The sequence below is a fragment of the Macaca nemestrina genome, chromosome 15 (genome assembly GCF_043159975.1).
Source record: "Macaca nemestrina isolate mMacNem1 chromosome 15, mMacNem.hap1, whole genome shotgun sequence".
Lineage (NCBI taxonomy): Eukaryota > Metazoa > Chordata > Mammalia > Primates > Cercopithecidae > Macaca > Macaca nemestrina.
The window spans coordinates 48,205,793-48,224,802 of record NC_092139.1 but is presented as its reverse complement, the minus strand read 5'-3'; the positions used below and the strand labels follow the sequence as shown (position 1 = coordinate 48,224,802).

Below are 19,010 nucleotides of genomic sequence, written 5' to 3'. Positions count from 1 at the left end.
GTTCATATTAAGCAAGGCAAAAGAGCACAAAACCAGAATCTAGCATATCCCCAGAAGAGGACTGGCAAGAACAGGGCAGGCAACAAATCCAGAGAAAGATTTTCTTCTAGAATCCCTGACTCTAGGGGAAAGAAAGAATGAGAAAGGATGGAAACAACCCAGGAAGCCAAGAGACCCAGCAAGAAGGAGGAGAGCAGACCCACTCATTTTTAAATTTAAGCAATTTAGGGTCTAGGGTGATTGACAATCTCACTTCTTATTTCCATAAGAAGGACATTCATCCAATAGATAGTTGGATACCAATTTCAAACAGCAGAAAGATGACCCAGGGTTGCAGCATATAGGCCTCATTTTTATTGCCAACTACAGTTGCTATCCCCGACAAATGTGTTGTGGCACAATCATCCTTTTGTTAAGTGTTACTTAACAATTTTTAAAAATTGTTAAGTAATTAACAAATTAACAAAATATATAACAAAATAATAACAAAAATTATATCTATACTCTTTTTGTGTAAAACTCCTCACCTTCTTTTTGGTTGTAGGTAGGTGTATAAACAATAAATATACCAACTTAAGATCATGTTGAATTCAAATGAAGAAGCAAGCTAATTATTTGTATAACGGTATAATAAGTTTTACTAGAAAGTGAATTTGACTATACTTACATATTTAGACAAAATGAAATTTTTTTATCACTGCAAAAAAATAATGCTTGAGAATGTTCTATTTCCAAATCTCTTTCCATGTAGACAAGATCATGAAAAGAGCAGATGTTTCAAAATTATGGCCATTGGTTTTACATCTCAAATCCCAAGACATTAAAAAAGTGGTTTTTCTGCCAAAACGTCTATCCAATCATTATGACTTTTGCTCGTCCAGAGAAATAGGTTCTATTTAGAATATCCAGATGGCAGTAGAGTAACGTGTTTCCTGTTGAATCAGTAAGTTGTTGTTTATTGCTAAGGACTATTAAAGTTAAAAAAGAAATAAAAAGATTATGGCTCATATTCTGCTTTATTTATTTTTCTGACCTCAACTTGGAATTATGATTAGAATATTTTCTTGGTATGTTTCTCATACCAATTGTTTCAGCTCTTTTAACTGACTGCAAAGTTCATTCTTTATGTATGACATGCAGAGTACAGTTTAAGCTGTAATAGAAAAGAGGTAGCACTAGAGATTATGCTTCAAAGCATAGTTTTCCTACTATGTGATAGATTTCAATATGTCATTTTTAAGTAATTCACATGAAATATTTTATGTGTTTAAACTGTTGTGGTGTTTCTTCCTCATGAATACAATAGTTACAAGTGAAACATATGCAAACTGAGATAATAATACCATCAAAATTTATAATATCTCTTAGGTATTAGAAAAGCAAATATAAAGTTTACCCCCCAAATGAACAATGAAAACTCCTATAGAATCCTGTACTGTATTGAAAATAAAAATGTAACATGTATACCCTGCTCCCAAACCTAACATAGAGATGAAAGTCATTTTCTTAACATTCAAAAGCTCATAACAATAGAAATTATTGAGATACAAAAAGGTATTTCACAAATTATTTCAAAATATTTTCCTAAGCTCACAGTGGTTTCTACTCCATAATCTTAAGGGAACTTAAGAGTGAACTAAAATTTCTCAAAAATCAACACATTTAAAAAGAAAAATTTGAAAAAGGTAGTCTTCTAATCAGGTTACAAATCTAAAAATAAATGTAATAAAATGCTGCTAAATAATATTACTTTAGATTATAAACAATTGTTCATATACAATTTACATACAAATTATAAAAATACAGGTGTTCTTTGGTACGCATGCAGTATTACAAATTCTCCACATACCTCTATCTAGACACCACCACACTGTAAGTCTCCCAAAGTCTAGGTGTCAATCTATCTGAACAATATCTTATTGTATATAACAATAAAGCAATAAAACTTTATTTGGATCTGATAGTCCATCTGTTAAAGCTCCTGTCATATCAAATGAATGAAAATAAATCAAACATTATTTCATAAAAATAGTTTCTGAGTTTCCTAGTATATTAATAAGGTCAAATTCTAAAGTCTATTAATAAGAGATAAATTAAGAGGTAAAAAGGTAAATTAAAATTCAATATATTTTATTAGTTTATTTCCTGTTATATAAACTTTGGAAATAAATGACTCTGTGAAATTCGTGCTAAAATAAGTGTTGGCATTTCCTAGAAATCAATTAACACTGTCCACAGGTAGTGGTAACAGGATAGGCAAAATATGACACTCTTACGTTCATAGGTCTACTGGAAGATGCAGAAAACATGTATAACAATATTCTCAAGAAAATCACTTCAGAAAAGTTTTCTTTGTGATATTCAAACATGAACTGCATTACTATCTAAAATAATAAAGCTAAGTAATAATCATTAATAAAATGAGTTGTGACATTTTAAAATTTCCTATTTTTCCCTTTTCTTATCTCTTTGAATCCCAGAAATAGGCTGTACTTTCTTATATCCAACCACATATGATTTGGTGAGGCAGCCACAGAATGATGTATTTATTGAAATATTCTAGAGGTCAGTTTTTAATCCTATCTTTAGTGCCTGTATATCCAGGCAGGTATATACGCATGTGTGCACATGTGTGTGTGAGTGTGTGTGTACATTAAGTACTGTCATTCATTCCGAAGAAACAAAGTGTGGCTAGCAAGCAAGTCTTTCTTTCTGCCAAGAAGCTGCAAAAACTCATGCTTTTAACATATTTAAAATTATTTTAATAAAACCCTAATTATTCTACTGTTAAAAGGTCTATGTAGAAAATTATTTTAAATGGATAGCAAGTTCTTGTCCCCTTTTTTGTCCTCTCAAAATCTTTGGCTGGTGAAAATGTACAGGTAAGATACTATTAAGAACTAAGCAGTAGAGCTTGAATACTTAAATATGTAAATATACATGCTATTAAACATTTTCACATTCAAGAGGTCAAAACAAAGATAAATGGGAATAGACAGAGAAAAGAAAAAGGACCAAACTGCAGTTTTATGTGTATCCCTGAGCCCTGTTTGACACCAGAGAGACAGAGAAGAGAAATGGTAGCAGCCATTACTGTCTCCATTTAATGACACAAGTAAAACCTCTGAGAATCCTGGTATTTCCCAAAGGGTATGTATGATTCATGTTGTTAGAAATTATTCCAGTCAACTTATAGAATGGAGACTCTATTGTAAAAATTTGGACGTCAGCCCTAAAATAATTTATGTATATAACTAAAGAAAAACTGTGAGAATTATAGTTACAGAACATAAAAATATTATAAGCTTTGAACATTTTAGTATCAATAAGTTATAAAAACAGAAAGTAGAGGGAGAACAAGTAGAAAAGCGTAAATGTGCTAATATTCTAATTTTGTATACAGAGGTTAAAAGATAATGCTTGAAACATCAAGTAATAGGAATTCGAGTATATAACCAAAATATATGAGCTACATAGGTCTACTAACTTTATCCTCTTCCATAGTTGACCACTCTAGAGATTACTTGTTCTAGCAGATATGATTAAAATGTATAAGGTATTAAAACTGCTAGATGCTAGCTAGAATTCTTTTTATGTAAAATAAATTATTTGTGTAAATTAAATTCATATATTTTCATTTAGAAAAAAATACACTGTTAAAACATTTAACATACATCCCTTAAAAAGTGTAAATTCAAAGATCACAATTTTTATACTTATGAAGTTCACAGACAGAGCAGGCAATTATATCTTCACTTGATAAATATTTCTGACAGGTAGTTTATTGCTACCAAATATAAATACTGAACTTTGCTTCTGCTTTTAAAGTTCATACTATCTCTTTAGGTAGAGATCTTCTCATTCATATTAATTACTAAGAAATACTGCTTTAGAACATATATGGTATCAAGAACGTTACAACTCACGGAATTAAATTGATTCAGTATGTTTGTGAATCTGTGTGTCTCTGTGTGTGTTACAATATGAAGCTTGAAAAGGATCACATTACTGTAAGTTCTATGACTACAGAATCATAAACCTTGTCTATATGGTATAAACACACACACACACAAACACTTCAATACCTAATATAATATTGTATTTTGAGGATAAAAAGACAGAAGCAGCTCTTTCAGGAATGGAACTTAAGCATAAATATTTTAGTTCAGGCCATAATTAAAGACTATTACACGTGCAGTAAGGTTTAAAGAATTTAAGAAAATTGAGATGTAATGTTTCATTTTGCTTCACATATTTCGAGGCACCACTATTTGATGCGCACACATTTACAATAGTTATGTTTTCCTGATAAATTGTTCTTTTTATAATTATACAATGTTTCTCTTTAGCTCTAATAATCTTTCTTTGAAGTTTACTTTATCTGGTAAGAATATAACAATATTTTTTCTTAAATTAATGTTTGCATGGTATATATTTTTTCATGCTTTTAGGTTCAATCTACCTATATTTTTGTATTTGACACAAGTTTTTTATAGACAGCTTATGGTTGGGTCATGGTTTTTATCTATTATGTCAAAATCTGTCTTTTAATTAGTGTATTTGGACCATTTACATTTTTAGCTTTATTGATTCACATACCAGGCCCTTTAAAAATACATGATTAGGCCGGGCGCGGTGGCTCACGCCTGTAATCCCAGCACTTTGGGAGGCCCAGGCGGGTGTATCACGAGGTCAGGAGATCAAGACCATCCTGGCTAACAAGGTGAAACCCCGTCTCTACTAAAAATACAAAAACTAGCCGGGCGAGTGGCGGGCGCCTGTAGTCCCAGCTACTCGGGAGGCTGAGGCAGGAGAATGGCGTGAACCTGCGAGGCGGAGCTTGCAGTGGCCGAGATCTGCGCCACTGCACTCCAGCCTGGGCGACAGAGTGAGGCTCCGTCTCAAAAAAAAAAAAAAAAAAAATACACAATTAAATGGTTTTTGTATGTTCACAGACTCATTCAACCATCACCACAATCAATTTCTGAACATTTTCTTCATCCCCCAAAGAAACTCATACCATTTGTATTCACTCCCTATTTCCCCCAACAATCAGTAATTTACTTACGGCCTCAACAGATTTACCTATTCTAGACATTTCATATAAATGGAATCATACAATATGTAGTCTTTTATGACTAGCTTTTTTTTTTCATTCAGCATAAGTTTTCCAAAGTTCATTTATCTTGTATCAGTACTTCTTTCCTTTTTAAGCATGAACAATTTTCCATTTTACAGATATATTTTGTTTATCCATTCATGAGATGGTGGACATTTAACTTGCTCCATTTTGGGGCTATTATGAATAATACCAGTATGAAAATTAATGTGCAAGTTTTTATGTAATTTTTTAAAATCTCTTGGGTATATACCTATGAGTAGAATTGCCAGCTAATATAGTAATTCCATATTTAACAATTTGATGAACTGCTATACCATTTTTCACAGTGACTGCACCATCTTACAATCCCACCAGCAAAGGGTGTTCTAGTTTCTCCTTATCCTAGTCAACAATTCTTATTATCTGTCTTTTTTGATAATAGCTATCCTAGTGAATGAAAGCTGTTTCTCATTGTGGTTTTGATTACATTTCCCTGAGAGCTAATGATGTTCAGCATCTTTTCATGTGCCTATTAGTAATTTGAATAACTTATATGGAGAAATACCTATTCAGAACCCTTGTCTAATCCAAAATTGTGTTATCTGTGTTTTAATGAATGAGGTATAAGAGTACTTTATGTATTTTGGATACAAGTTTCTTAACAGATATATGCTTTACAAATATTTTCTCCCATTCTGTGACCTGTATTTTACTTTCTTTATGGTGTGATTTGAAGCAAAAAGTTTCAATTTTGATAAACTCCAGTGTATGTATCTTTCTTTTAGTTGTCAGTACTTGTACTTTTGGTATCATATCTAAGACTTCACTGCACAAGGTCATGAATTTTACACCTATGATTTCTTCTGAGAGTTTTATAGCTTTAGTTTTTCCACTTAGATCTATGATCCATGTGGAGTTAATTTTTATATATGGTGTAAGGAAGGGATCTAACTTCATTCTTTTGCATGTGGATATCCAGTTGGCCCAGTACCATTTGTCAAAAACACTATTCTTTACCCCACTGAATTGTCTTGGCACTCTTGTTGCAAATCAACTGGCCATCAATTGAAGGCTTTATTTCTGGACTCTTAATTCTATTCCATCAATCTACATGTTTATCCTTAGGCCAGCCCCATGTTGTCTTCATTAATGTAGTTTTACAGTTTTAAAATCAGAAAGTCTAAGTATTCAAACTTGGTTCTTCCATTTCAAAACTGTTTGAACTATCCTGGGTCCCTTTCATTTCAATAGATTTTTTAAATTTAAAGTAATAAAATTGGGTTTATTGACATATTAGGGCTTAAGACTGTCATTTTATTATTTGTTTTCTCTTTGTTTCCTCAGTTTCTCTTTTCTTACTCTCCTTTGGGTGACTTGATCATATTAAAAATTTCTATCTTGATTTCTTTATCTTTTTAAAAGTATATTGCTTTGTATAGTTTTCTTAGCAGCTGCTCTAGAAAATAACAATATACCCAGGTAACTCATCAAGTCTAATAGTATCAACCTACGGGAATGACGGGATCAATTTCTGTTTAGCACCACTGAAATCATGGAGGGGGTAAGATGTGAGTTTTCCAGTGGTGTTTGGCAGATACTGCCAACATTTTTCTGGTGTAAAGCCACCCTTCACCTGGTCCTTTGCCTAAAGAAAACAAGACTTTCTTGGAGCTTCTTTATCTGTACTTTCTGGCAGTTCTGGCAGTTTGGAGGCTTCTGTAGCACCTAGCTCAGGATATATGACAGATAACACAAAAATTCAAGGAACTCACTGCTTTGTAGTTCAAGTTCCAAAAATTCCTAGCAGTTCACCCTCTTCTTTTGATCTTTGAGAGACTGCCTTACCATCTTCATAGTATTATATCTAGAAATTTTTAGTTATAAGGGAGAGAACCCGGAAGGAATGAGGCCACTCCATTTTAGTGGAACTGAAAGTAGTATTTCATTTTAGTATTAAAAAATGCCTATTTGTGTCCTTAGACCTTCACTGATACACTCTGATGTTTCTACCCATATCTTAGAGGGTTTGACTATTTGGGTGAAGGTCCCAAATTATTCCTTTTGTTGTTCATTTGCAGGCAAACATTCATTTATATTTATCTAAAAGTAATTGTAAACATTTGAAAATAATTATATGGTTAAGTCATTTCAATTAGTTAAAACAGTTGAATGAGAACACAACAGAATATTTCAAGCAACAGCTGAGTAGAAGATTTTAATCTCATCACAACTGACGTCAGCATTCTACCTGAGGCAAAACTAATTGCAGCAGCTTCCGCCCACAGCCCCACTTCACCACATACTCACACCAGATAACCATGCAAAAGAAAATGCATGAATAAAGGGAGAGTTTTCATTTGCACCTTTACAGTCATGTATAAGCTAGAGCACAATGTCCCCCATGTAACTAACAGAAAGTGTCTATGCCCTTTCCCAGACCTCTCCTTAGTGCCAACATCTGGGATGGAATGCTGGCTGGATGTGCTATTGTATGGGAACAAAAGGAATATAAGTTTCTTCAGGGAGGATTAACCTAATTTAGAATCTCAGGTGAACCTTGAGTAAGTTACTTAACATCTCAGAACCTCGGTTTCCTTGTCTATAACATACAGGCTCCAGGAGCTTTTAATTCTCTTGAAGAATTAAATGAAAGTATATACCTCTCAGAGCCAGTACCTGGCTCAGAAAATGCTAAATAAGTATATATTTGAGCCCCTGATTTGGCACTGACAAAATAGTGGAACTGGAGGAGCTCACATAACTCAGGAACACCAGAATTGGTTTAAATTAGAATTCCCCCAAATTCTACTAGAATTTTAAAAGAATATATTCTACTACTAGAATTTGGGGGAATTCTAATTTAAACCTATATATTATTTTAATTGTTGTGGGTACATAGTAAGTGTATATGTTTGTGGAGTACATGAGATGTTTTGATATGGGCATATGCAAAGTAAAATAATCACATCATGGAGAATGGGGTATCCCTCCCCTCAAGCATTTATTCTTTGGGTTACAAACAACCCAATTACACTCTTGTAGTTTTTTTAAAATATATAATTCATTGTTGACTATAGTCACCTTGCTGTACTATCAAATCGTATGTCTTATTCATTCTTTCTGGGTTTTTTTTACACCCACTAACCATCCCCCCCTACCTCTAACCTACATATTTGAAGGAAGTAAGTCTCCCCAAAATATTAAAACAAACAAAAAACCTGGGTCTCAAAACACACATGCATTTAATATGAGTAGATATAAAAATTTAAACTCTCCTGATAAATCTTTCCTTACAGGTGATCAGATTTCAAGTATACTTTTTCTAAAAATACATTCAGGGACAAATGTTAAGAACTTTTATTTTAATTCTGTACTATTTTCCCCCTGAGAGTTGTTAAAGGACTAAAAGGAATTTTAAAATAATGTTTAGAAAATGTAAAGATTCTTTCATACATATCTCTTAGGCATAAGTGGCAGAATTCAGATAATTCAGTACATACTCATCCCTCCCTTTTCCCCAGTGCTCTCTGAAAACTGGAGGGTAGTTTGGGGTTAAGTGAAGTTTCTGAAGATCAAACAACTGTCATAAGTTCTACCGTTTTGGCCTACAGAGCCATGGGAGCACTTGAAACTATGATTCCAGTTTATCAAATATAATGTTCTCCAAAAGAGTAAGTCAGATTCTCCAGGTTAGAATTCTGGAATTCTCACCACAGATGGGTTGCACAGCCCTGGCAAATCACTTAGCTGTCTGAGCTTCAGTCTCCCAGCTAAGTGGCGACAGCAGCACAGCACATTATACCACATTCAATAAGAATTTTCTCATCTAGCCTGACCACACCCTTCAGAGTCAAAGGAAATGTCAGCCATCATTACTGACCTCTTAAGGACAGATAAATGAGGGTTCTGAAAATACTGGCGTTTCCTAAAGGGTGATATACAAATCATAGATGATTCACAGGCAACCTTGGAGAAAGGAGAACTACTGACTTTGAGGAATGAAGAGAAAAACTGGCAAAAGAGAGGGACATGGGGGAGAAACTGAATCCCCAAATAATAGCAGCTAGCAAATATTAAGCTGGCAAATGAAGGGATTAAAAAGGAGCAAAACAGCTGTAGAAGACCTGGGAAATGACCCCTTCAAGAAAGTTGAGTTCTGTGAACAGCTGATTCATAATGCCTTTGAGGGCCAGGAATTTCAACACTGAATAGTAACTTAAACTCTGTGATAAATGGAAAACCATGCACAGAATTTTGAAATGTCTTAGACCATGGAAGGAAATAAGCATAGAAGGAAAGTTCCCTGATTTCTTACTTCAAAATGGACCAGGTCCTACCTCATGTAAGGCCACCTTTGATGGTCATTATCCAGCTTCCCATGACCTAGGACTCTAAATTCCACTTCTGTAGGTTTGGAGTAGGTGCAATCATGCACTATATAACAACGTTTTGATCACTGATGGACTGCATATACAAGGTGGTCCCATAAGATTATAGTGGAGCTGAAAAGTTCCCATTGCATAGTGATGCCATAGCCATCATAACATCATAGCACAATGAATGATGCTGATGTAAACTAACCTACTGTGCTGCCAGTCATACAGAAGTATAGTACATACAATTATATACAGTACATAATAATTGATAATGAAAGACTATGTTACTGCTTTATGTATCTACTATACTATTGATTGTTGTTTCACAGTATACTTCTTCCACTTACCAAAAAAAAAAAATTTAACTATTAAACCGCCTCAGGCAGGTGTTTCAGGAGGTATTCCAGAAGAAGGCACTATTATTATCATAGGACATGACAGCTCCAAGCATGTATTGGCCCTGAAGACATTCCAGTGGGAAAAGATGTGGAGGTGGAAAACAGCAATACTGATGATCCTAGTCCTGTGTATGCCTGGACTAGTGTTTCAGAATTCGTGTAAAACTAATTAGTTAAAAACTAATTCAGAATCTGTTTCTAACAAAAAAAATTAAGTAAAAAAATGAAATTTTAAAATGGAAAAAACCTTAGAAAATAAGGATATAAAGAAAAAAATTTTGTACAGCTGTACAATGTATTTGTGCTTTAACCTAAGTATTATTACAAAAGAGTAAAAAAGTTAAAAATAATTAAAAGTACATAAAGTAAAAAAGTTACAGTAAGCTAAGGTTAATTTATTATTGGGGAAAGAAAAAATATTTTTAATCCATTTAACAGAGCCTAAGTCCACCATGTTGATAAAAGTCTACAGTAGTATACAGCAATGTCCTAGTCCTTCACATTCACTCACCAGTCACTCACTGACTCATCCAAAGTTACTTTCAGTCCTGCAAGCTTCATTCATGGTAAGTGGCCTACACACCATTAACATTTCTTAATCTTTTGTGGCATATTTTTACTGTACCTCTTCTGTGTTTAGATATGCTTAGGCATACAATACTTACCATTTTGTTACAATTGCCTACGGTGCTCACTACAGTAACATGCTGTACAAGTTTGTACCCTAGGAGCAGTAGGCTATACCATATAGCCTAGGTACGTAGTAGGCTATCCCATCTAGGCTTTTGTCGGTTCACTCTATGAAGTTCACGCAACAACATAATTGCCTAATGACCTATTTTTTTCAGAATATATTCTTATCTTTAAGCAATGCATGACTGTGTTTTTAATAAGACTCTCTACTGATGCTGAAGCCCAACAAAGTCTGAAATCCTCATATACCATGTGCACTTTACTCTTCTTGTAGTTAAATCTATTTTGGGATAGAGGGTAGTCATTTGCTACTCTTCTGAGAAAGAGGTGCCTTCTCTATGACCCTTATCTGCCCCACCCTCACCCCCACATAGAGATATGAATACTTTAAATTTTACTGTATTATAAAGATAAAAACAAGTAGCACAAGTGAGAACTCAAAGGGTCATTGAAATGAAATGAATGAAAAATTGAGTCATTTTTGAGAAAATCTAGGAGCCAATGAATTATTCCAAGGTCACATGAAATAAAGAATAAAAAACAAATGTTCAGATTCCAGGTTCAGCATGCCAGTCATTATGCTTTCTGATCTCCCTGAGGAGAAGTCTTTGTCATTTTTAAGGAAAAGGATAAAAAGCATATACTTTTATCTGTAAAAAGGATTAAAGAAATTAAACATTTTTATTAAGTGCAATATTCAGTCAGTGCTATCTTGAAAACAATTTAATACTTCACTCAAAAAACTGAAATAAGCAGAGTTTTACCTTTAAAATAACTCCAGACACATTCATGCATATACAGTATCAAAAGAATGTTACAAAATTACAGCCAACGTTAGAGCAGAAACTGGATAACAGCTCAGGAAAACACCATTCAAAATTGAAAGTTAATTAAAATTCAAATGAGAGAATATTAAGTTGCCTTTTTATCTTTTATAATTTTAATTTTACTCAATAAACACAAAGGTCTATTCTTATATATTCCTTTTCCAAAACATCCAATGTATAGCTATATCTCAATGGTAATCCACCACAAAAGTTGTGCAGGGAAGTTTTCCCTTCCACTTGGGCCATCTTTGCAAAAGGTAATAGTTGTGATGCGCAGTAGTGAACACCCTCAATCAATTTGTATTCCAGGCCACCTGGCATATTTGTAAACAAAAATATATTGTCAACATAATATGTCTATTTTCTTTAACATAACTTACAATGTCAGAAATTATGAGGTGTGAAGAGAATTGTTCTTTACTACGTTCTACATCTGATTCCATTACAAGAGAAGAAAAACATTTTCATGACATTCATCTGTTGCAGTGAAAGCAATACCATCTTTTCAACTATATATAATTTAATATCATTATTTAAATCAATATTTGAAAACTAATAAAGAGATTATTGAAGCACAAGTTGATTTAATTTACACTATACTCTACAACTATGCACTGCATCAAGGAACCAATTCCATTACATTTTGGATCCAATTCCTAGGACAAGTTAAATCTTAATTTTCATGTTTCCCAAAACAATCTACATGATAAAATTGCACAAAAAGACTGAAAGAGCTTGATAACTGCTTGAATGGAGACCTTATATCACAGAAGTTACTCATCCAAACCTATTAACAGTTACATTCATTGAAAAAGGAAAAAAATCATAATTTCCCCCTCCAACTTGAGTATCTTCTGCATAAAAAGAAAGGGTAACAGCAAATATAAGCAGTTCAAAAAATAATGCAATTAGTTACTAGTATTCATTTGGAATGAAATTTATGAGGAAGCAGAGCATCATTAGGCTTCAAAACAAAACTGCTACTGATAAAACATGCAAATCTCCAGTCAACATCTCTAATCGCATTCTACTATGCCTCCTTGCTTTCAGTTTCCACCTAAGGCCATTTAATACTGACTATGATCAGATACTTTTCCAGGAACTGGGGTTATAAAGATGTGCAACAATAGACGTAAACTATAAACCCTGCTTTTGTGAATTTAGAGTCCAAAGCTCTTATGTTTCTTTCCAAATAGGAGAGAGGGCTTTTCTTGGTACTCCTTTTAGCTAAAACTATTTAGTAGGAGGGGGAAATTTGTTTTGTTTTTTGTTTTTGTTTTTGTTTTTTTTTTGAGACGGAGTCTCGCTCTGTAGCCCAAGGAGGGGGAAATTTATTTCTCACAGTTCTGGTGGTAGGAACGTTCTAAGTTCAAGGCACTAGCAGATTTGGTGTCTGGTGACAGACTGCTTTCTGGTTTATAGACTTATGTCTTCTCTTCTCACTGTGTCCTCGCATGGCTGAAGAGGGAGGGAGGGAGGTCTCCAAATGACCTAATTATCTTCCAAAAGCCCCACCTCCTAATACAGTCACATAGGGTATTAGGATTTCAACATAAAAATTTTCAAAGGGACACAAATATTCAGTCTATAGCATAAAGAGAAGGGAAGGAAAGTGAAGGAAGGGACAGAGAAGGGAAGAAAGGGACAGGGGAAAGGAAGGCCATTAAATTAGAGGTGAAGCTGAATGATAGACTACATGGGCTTAAAGGTGTAATTGGGCTGGGCGCAGTGGCTCACACCTGTAATCCCAGCACTTTGGGAGGCCGAGGTAGGCGGATCACCTGAGGTCAGGAGTCCAAGACCAGCCTGGCCAACATGGTGAAACACTGTCTATACTAAAAATACAAAACTTAGCTGGGCATGGTGGCACGTGCCTGTAATCCCAGCTACTAGGGAGGCTGAGGCAGGAGAACTGCTTGAACCTGAGAGGTGGAGGTTGCAGTGAGCCAAGATTGTACCACTGCACTCCAGCCTGGGTGACAGAACAAGACTCTGTCTCAAAAAATAAACAAATAAATAAATAAATAATTTTTTTAAAAAAGATGTAATTGCTATGAAAATGGTTATAAAAAGGTATAACTGATATGAAAATGGTTATCAATGTGTCAGTAATACTGTGCATTACTAACAATGGTTATAAATTAAGAGCTTTCATTGCAATGATATTTGAATGACTGTAAGATTTGAGTTTTTCAAGGGCAAAGATCACATTGTATTCCTTTTTGCATCTCTAGCACCTAAGCATAGTGACTGACATAAAATAAATACCTGGTAAATGTTGAGTCAATCAATGACTAAATCCTACCTAATTATCATGGATTGGGCACAGGGCTAAAATTTATTAGCCTTGAAAATGTCTGAAAAAAATAAGTAGAAATAATCTTCCATGCATAATTATCCCTATGTGATTTAAAAGAAATCACATAAAAATTACCAAAATAATCATGACAATCAATTTTATAGCAAGGCAATAAACAATTGAAAATGCTTGATGTAAAAATATTACTTATTTAGATATAAGACAGGTGATAAGAACAGTTTACAAAACACATTAATAATTTTAATTTAAAAGAAAACTGGTATATACAGTATTTATTCTGAGGTTTACTTTTTTCTATTTCATTATTTTGTTAAGACAATATGATATTAACATTTAAAGAGGTCAAAGAATATGTGAAGAAACTATCTCTTCTTAAGTAATTCTTCCTCTCTCCCCATATATAAATTCTAGCTCAGCCTATAAACTCATTGGATACTTGATACCACCAATAAATCAAGTGTGGTTTGTTCTCTGATAATGTCTCAGACGAGAACGGTATGCATGGCAGTCATTGCTGGTGCACTGCCCAGATCCCCATGACTTGGACCAATTCGGTGCTGTTGGTACGACTTCTAGAACATGTGTCTCTTTGCCTGAGGGCTCCGTCTGGCCACTAGAGTGGGCTTTCTTTGCCTGTAGGCATGGAGCGCCATAACTTCTGGGAAATTCATGTCCTCCAGTGCTCTCATCCTTTAGGTGGGATAGCTGTAGAAACAACCCTTCATTGCTCCAGGTTAACTTGCTTGTCACCCTTTTTTTAGCCTCATTCATTCCCTTTCTTATTTCCCCCACTCCTCTGTTTGTATAATATTTCCAGGGATCACTCAAGGTGAATTGTTAGCATTCTAATCTAAGAAAAACAAAACTAAGATGATATATTTTACAGTGTTAGCTTTATAAGATAAATGCAAAAGGTGAAAATGATGAAAAAATAAGATATAGTAGAAATGCTTCACACCAGTATTCTGAATGTAAATCTGAGTTTATAATTGGCAATCGGGGTAGAGGGAAAACTACCATGGAGTAATCATTTACTCAAGAAACAGCAAATATTTTTCATACTCTGATTCTAAAAATGTAAAGAAGGCACAGCCTTTGCTCTGAAGAAATAAAAGTCTTATGAGAAAGTCAGATACAAAGTGTGAAGGGGCCAAGTCTCCAAATATGGCCCCAATAATTCCTCCAATTTTTTATGCAAGCCCCTTTGCGATGTGGCTTTGCCTCTCCTCTAATCAAGAGTTGTAGTCTATTTTACCATCTCTTTAATTCTGAGTTGGCCCTTTGATTTGCTTTGAGCAACCAAATGCAGTGGAAGTAATATCTGGGATTACTACTCTATCCCTAAGGAGGACTGGCACTTTCACGTGCCCCTCTTGGAGCCCAGCATGGTCATGCTGTAAGTCCACACTAGACTGCAGGATGATTAGAGCCACAAAGAGGAGACACTGGAAGAAGAGAAGCCATTTTGGACATTCCAGTCCCTCTTAAGTTGCAACTGTGTAAGTGACCTCAGGTACATAATCAAGGAGGAGAATCTCCCAGCTGAGCCCAACCAAGCTACAGGATCATGGGAAATAAGAAGTTGTTTGAAGCCAGCAAGTTTTGGAGTGGTTTGTTAAGCAATAACAGATAACTGATTCAACAAGCAATTACAGTGCAGTCTGATAATTCCACTCCTCGGATGACATCTCCCTGCTTCACGTGTCTCAGTCCCACCAGGCTAGCCCTGGCGAGGAGACAGCCAGATCAGGAGCCACTGCTGCCACATCAGGAAAAAGTTCCAGTTTCACTCTACCATCCAACACCTAGCCAGACTCGGTTTGCAGTTCAGTTGACTGAAGAGGAACAAAATAGGACAGCTCAAAGAATAAGCCTTATATAACATCTGCCTAAAGGAATTTATGACCCTGGAAGAGATAGATCAGATCAGAAAAAAAGATCTGTGCATATGTGATCTGTATGATGGACTTTGTTTATGGGGACCGAATTCAGTTTCTGCCATGCATACACATTTATCAGGAGGGCTATACAGATAACTGGTTGGTGAGATCCTTCACATTCCACCCCTGCATGGAGCCAGTTGATGCAGCACTGCTTACAACCTATGAGATTAAGCGAGCCAGGCTCTCTCATCTGACTTCAAGTGAGCCACATTTTTGGTGGTTTTTGATTGTTTGTCACTGAGCCCAAAGAACCAGGCATTAGGAATTAAAATCATGCACAAAAGTTTCCTACGAATTTCCGGATGGCTGCAGATGTTGGGGGAAAAGTACGTGATATTTTAGAAACTTAGGGGGAAAAGTAGGATCATATTTTTATGTAAAGCCTGGACCCAATGTTTAAAAATATAATTGTATTTAGATCTTGAAAAAAAAAGAGAAAAGACAGATATTGGGTGAGTACCTACTGTAAGATAACACTGTGCAGGGACTAACCAAAGATACACAAAATGCAATTGCTGCCATAAACACACATTTTTGCTAGGAAAATGGCTATTATTTGTAATGATTAAAGGATACCCAAGTTATGTACAGTATAATTATGACCCTATGGACAAGAAAAGTTGAGAGAATAAAACATGGAAGTGTAGGCTAGATGAAGGAGTTTAGCTGAGATCAAAGGAGGCGAAAGTTGTGATCAAAAGAAGGAAAAGCCATCCAGGTAGGGGGAAGAGTTGAGTAAAAAGGCAGGAGGCTAAACAGGGATGACAATCAGGATCTGTCTGACAGAGCAGTGGAAAATGTGGATAGCAAGATGTAGTCTCTATTTTCTTACTCCACAATCCTAAAACAAGTTCCCTAAAAATATATGATGGATATTGGCCCTTGTTTCCTTTGAACCAAAGTATTAAGAGAACCACTTATGAACAGTAGCAAAATATCACCCATCTTCTAATTACTGTTGAAAAGCAGATTTGCAAAATGTTTGCTTCTTTTTTCTCCTGGGGGATTCTTTCTTCTATTTTGTGGCAGAGAACATACCAGTCAACCACATGCATGTTGCTATAACTAGGATATGGCTGCTGAAACAGCTAGCCTTAATACTTAATGCTATCAATACCAAAAAATTCTAGCAATTACTTCATATTTCCATTTGCAACAAATTTTTAGTATATTTACAGAGAGTTTCAACAGTTCCTAATATCTACAATGTGGATGGATAGCATCTTATGCTTTGAAAATTAATAGGGAGACCTGATTCCCTGGACTTACTTAAACATAGCTAATATATTATTACCTTAATACTTTGTTCCCATTCATCAAAATAAAAAATAGAGTGCATTTATAAATTTAAATGAAACACTGATTAGAGTTTCCATTTTCTCTTTTAAACTATGAGCAGTCAGTCAATGCAATTCCATCTTTGTTAAATGTCTAAAACATGGCTAAAATAATATATGTGCACATGTATACAGATATCTCTACACCCATATATGTAAATACTAGTTTATGGCTTGTATAGATTCTGAGATTTATTAAATAAGACACCTTCACTGCTTCCCAGAGATAATAGTTACCTGACATATACAATTCTAAATGAGGTACCTTATCTCTCTCTTCCACACCTTCAAATTAATAGTGTTTTCCTAACACTCATTGCAATTTCTCAAAAGTGAACTTTAACAAACAAAGCATTTAGATGTTATGAAATGCACTATCTTAATGTTCATAAAAGTTATTGCTTACACCCTGCATGATTACTTAATTACTATGATTCAATTATCAACAAAACAAAATGCAGAAAGTAGATCTCACTTGCTTTCTTGCCCAGAAGCCACATCCCATAATTAAATTGGAAGATGGTAAAAAATCTCCTCAAACAATGCAAGGGACCCGTGGAGCTGTTCATTCTGCTCATTACCCTTGGGTTACAGCTGAATCAGATCCTGTAGGCTGTAATGACTAGATCACCTGAGACCAAGGCTGCTAGTTAAGTGCACACTGCTTTAGGAAGTGAGTTCAGAGGAATGAAAACTGGACTCCCAGATCCAAGGAGCAGCCACCAATACCCAGAACCCACCCAGGTACCAGACAGGATACCTGCATAGAACTCTGTGCCCAATAAAATGATCCATTGGCCTGGGCAAGAATAATCTCAAACCTGTAGGGTAAATTGTGTGTACGGGTAGGCAGGGACCACAGTGTCTTTTTTCCTAGACAGGCTTCTCCCTACATTTAATCATTTACACTTATATTTCATCTCTCAGGGAGTGAATATAGTGTTCCCATCTTCATCAAGTGGTCTCATCATCATCATGATCATCATCATCATCATCTGGACAGATACTATTAGTGCTCCACCCATATGCCCTCAGCTCTTACCATTTCAGGCAGGCCAAGCTGATTTCCAACTGTTAGCACTTGTATTTCATTGCCTGAAAGCTTCTCTGCCTGCCAAAGACCACGCTGCCTATGTAAGTGGCAGGCTGCAAATGCCAAGGAATTAATACCCCCACAGAGCAGTCCTCACCTAATGACTGGCAGGAGTTCATGGATAAATACTCCAGCTCCCTTATCTCTAGTGGGAAATTCTGTACACCTGACTCTCAGAATGCCATAGCATCATTAAGCTCCAGTTGCCCTCCTTATTGGCTTTTTTCCTTCTCTGCCCTACTTTTTCACTTCCCTATCAGTGTTCCTTGAGATTACCTCTTACATAAATTACTCATAGGAGAATCTTTGTCTCAGGGTTTGATTCTCAAGCAACTCAAATGGAAATCATCATCATCATCATCACAACAATAATAAGAGCACTCACTACTTACTGGGTTCCTCCTATATGGACTTGAAACTTTTACTCATTATTGTATTAAACTTTTAATTCTCACACATATAGCTATATTACCCATGCCTTATAGCCAAAAAAAAAAAAAAGAGAGGCATGGGAGATTTAAATACATTGCTGAGATCTAGATCATGGAATTAATAAGATTAGAAGACAGAATCTGTCCGATTTCAAACTCATTTCGCTCATTCTACCATACTATGCTGCCACCCCTAGAAAGTAAAATTAAAATTATTTAAAAACAAAATTCACATGCTGAGCCCTACACTATTTTCTAAAAAAAAAAAAAAAATAGAAGGAATCATTTTTATTTCAGCTACTTAATAATAAATATCCAAGAATACATTTATCAACCTAACGATAGTTTCAAAAAGAGTCATCAGAAAGTGAAGTGGATAGTATATCCACATGGAACATTCCTCCACTTAATGTTTGGCAGTGTTTCCTTTTTGCCACATTAGCCTTTTACAGGAGCAGAAGACTTCCTTTAGAGGAGGGATAATGTCTTAT

General features: G+C 35.1%; 1 protein-coding gene and 1 pseudogene across 18 annotated transcripts in view; one reads left to right on the top strand and one right to left on the bottom strand.

Moving 5' to 3' along the window:
• Positions 1-19,010, bottom strand: part of LOC105481485 (mono-ADP ribosylhydrolase 2) — a 2,105,812-nt gene that overhangs the window by 1,501,185 nt on the left and 585,617 nt on the right. The window lies entirely within an intron of this gene.
• LOC139358776 (RING finger protein 11 pseudogene) lies at positions 15,390-15,899 on the top strand (annotated as a pseudogene).